Source organism: Octopus bimaculoides, chromosome 11 (genome assembly GCF_001194135.2).
Source record: "Octopus bimaculoides isolate UCB-OBI-ISO-001 chromosome 11, ASM119413v2, whole genome shotgun sequence".
Lineage (NCBI taxonomy): Eukaryota > Metazoa > Mollusca > Cephalopoda > Octopoda > Octopodidae > Octopus > Octopus bimaculoides.
Genome location: NC_068991.1, coordinates 616,840 through 620,329, shown reverse-complemented (window position 1 = coordinate 620,329; position 3,490 = coordinate 616,840).

Below are 3,490 nucleotides of genomic sequence, written 5' to 3'. Positions count from 1 at the left end.
ATTATTATTATTATTATTATTATTATTATTATTATTATTATTATTATTATTATTACTTGGTGAAAACGCTCAGCTTACTTTGCTGGGTATGAGGGAAAGTGTCAGCTGTCCACACCCAGCAGACATTGCAATATAAATAACCTGGTGTTAGAACTCAGTATACACAGGCCTGAGAACAAAGTGTTAATCGAGTGCAGAGCAGTAATAAGAAATTGAATGAATGACAAGGGAATATGAAGTTATGTCAGGGACTTCATTAGCTTACAGTTGTTTCTGCTATAAGACACAATGCACTCCTAGTTGAATGCTTCATCAGAGCTTCAATATTGCTAATTAATATTGCTACTCAGCAAACACAAGCAAGGGCATTCTCCACAAAGTACCTAAAAGAATAGGATGGACGTTGGTAGTTTAAAAGGGTTCTATTTATACCTATGACAGATCCCAGCATGCAACATTCACCTGACTTTCTAACCAGTAATAACTGTGGTACCACCAAAACTTTAAGATTCTAGATATACTCTAAATTCTAATGACTCAGCAATTTGGATGTTTCCAAGTCAACAGTTCTTTTCTTCATTTTTTTTTCTTTTTTTTTTTTTGTATCTTTCTGTAATTCTGCCTTTCACAAATTTACATTTTCAGCAAAGAAAGTGATTGTTTAATTAAATCAAAAGACACAGCATTATTAATTGAAGTTGTTATTATTATTATTATTATTATTATTATTATTATTATTATTATTATTATTATTATTGTTGTTGTTGTTGTTGTTGTTGTTGTTGTTATTATTATTATTACTACTGTTAGTTCTTCTCCTCATACCATTAATTCTATATAAACCAGCAGCACTAAAAGTTGCAATATTTCACATGTTCCTGACTCTCAGTTTTAATCTCAAGATTATTTTCCATGATTTTGAACAACTTTTAGTGTTTTGGGCAAATCTTTACATTTGTGGTAACTTTTAGGGAAATTCAGAAAAGGCAGTCCCCATAGGGGTCAACTCTGTTCCCTGCATTCTGGCAGTGTTTTCTATCTTTATCCGGTGCCACAAAGATAATTATTTGTATGATGAGTGGCTAACGAATTTTGTAAAGAGTGGCTAATGAATTATATAAACAAGCTGCTGACAAATTCCCGTCATTAAATCCATAGGCCTGGAACCTATCTAAAATAATAGAAAAACGATAGGACTTTATATTTATAAAACTGCACACACACACACACACACACACACAAATTGTTTGACAATGGGAATTCAGATTTTTGATCAAGTGAATTTCCTGCTCTTGAATCAGCATCAAAGTGGTTGAGGGCTCCACATACATATCCTTAACATAATTCTCTGTCAAAATTTATGTGACATAATATATGACAAAGTTGTACCTTTTTCAATTAAAGACACATTTCAATACCGGCTTCGATACAGTTTCCATCTCCTCAATTTCACCCTTACGCTATAGCTTGACTTGAGGCTATAGAAAATGACATTTTCTGAAGATGCCATGCATTAGGATTGAACCTAACATCTTGTTGCTGTGAAGCAAACTTCTTAACTATTCAGCTCTACTCCATCACCCACAATGGAGGAATCTGATGGTCAAAAGATCATCAATTGTGATGGCAGCAATGAAGTTTTCACCCAAAAACTGAATTCTATCTTCAACAGCTGAAATCTAAAATTAAGATGACAGCAAAATTAGACATTAAAATTCTATAGCTGACGATAATGGTGACCAAAGATTAAGAGATATCCTTATATGGACAATATATTCATAGGCTGAATAGCCAATGATAACAACTTGTCCTTATATAGGCAATATACTCATAAGCTGGATGTCTAATAGCAATAAAAACTAATAATATCTAACCTGGATTCTTGAAAGATAATCTAAAGTGGTAGAGGAAGAAGCAACATTATTTACACCACACAACAGGCCTTCAATATCAAACATCTTTTTTATGATAAACATTTAAAATTCTTATAGTAGAGATAACACAAGTGGCTTAAATAGACATTTTCTTTATAAAATACATTCAGCACTAGTTTCCACCAAATAATAGAGAGAGAGAGAGACAGACAGAAAGACAGAGAGAGACAGACAGAAAGACAGAGAGAGACAGACAGAAAAACAGAGAGAGACAGACAGAAAGACACAGAGAGAGAGATAGACAGAGAATAAGGTGAACTTACAAGGGTGTGTCTTTAGTAAACATGTATTTTAAGCCTTGCTATGGAATTCATAAACTGTGGTTAAATATTTTAGACACATTTCACAGCAAAGCTACCTGACACCCCTGTTTATCCTAATGACATCTAATGCTGCTGGTAATAGATGTATGTATGTATGTGTGTATGTATGTATGTATGTATATATGTGTGTATGCGTGTGTGTGTGTGTGTGTGTGTATGTATGTATGTACGTCTTGAAGACAAAGTTCAAAAGTATTCTTACAAGCTTCCACCAATCTTTCTTTACAAAGGCAGAAGATGCAAAGATTACCAGGAAGTTTAGTTTACAGACATCATGGCATCAAGTTCTTTTCCCAAAACAACATATTAACAATTGACAAAGCAATACCAAACAATTAATGTTGGACAGAAGTCGGCTGACCTTGGCTTGACTGTTAAATTAGAAATAACATGATCCACAACAACTTCTGTCAAGACATTGATAGATTACTTCTAAGGATGGCCATAAGTATGTTTGAGAAAATAGCAATACTAGGGCTCTGTAAATATTTTTAGAACATTTACATTGTTACACAGCATTTGTTAACGTTGATTATTTGTACGTCTGTCTTCCAAGATGTTCCTGATTCTTTGTGATAGAGAAGACAAACCTTTTCGTGTATCACCCAAATCATGAATAAAACATTAATAATAATAGTAATAATGATAATGATGATGATGATTATGATGATCATGATGATCATGATGATTTCTTTTAATAATAATAATAATAATAATAATAATAATAATAATAATAATGTTTGATTGCTTAATCCAAGTCTGAATTTCTTTTTGTGTTCCCTGAGAAAACTTGTAAACAGAAGAATATTTTTGTCACCAACGAATATGTACAAAAATAAAAATAAAAACTTTGAAAAAAAAAATCCAATAGTTCTGTATAATAAAAGATTGTGAACTTCATTTGTCTTTTTCTGTTTTAAACTAATGCCAACTCAGTCCTGTTTTCTGAAAGTGATAACCCAATCCTGTTTCCCCTCCAATTAAACCAATCCAAGAAAAATAAAAAAAGAATTAATTTTTTTTCTAAATTAAAGGCAAAACCAGTAACTCTGTACTTGACCTCTGACCTCTTGTTAAGACATCACTACATCTGATTGGTTATGATTATTGCAAAGTTAGCAAAAGATATTCTTGCAGAGTCTGTGAGGAATAAAGACAAATGTCAACTGGAAATAAGCAAATTCTTTAAAATTCTACAATGACGGAATCTTAATATTTGGTGTTAAATAGTTA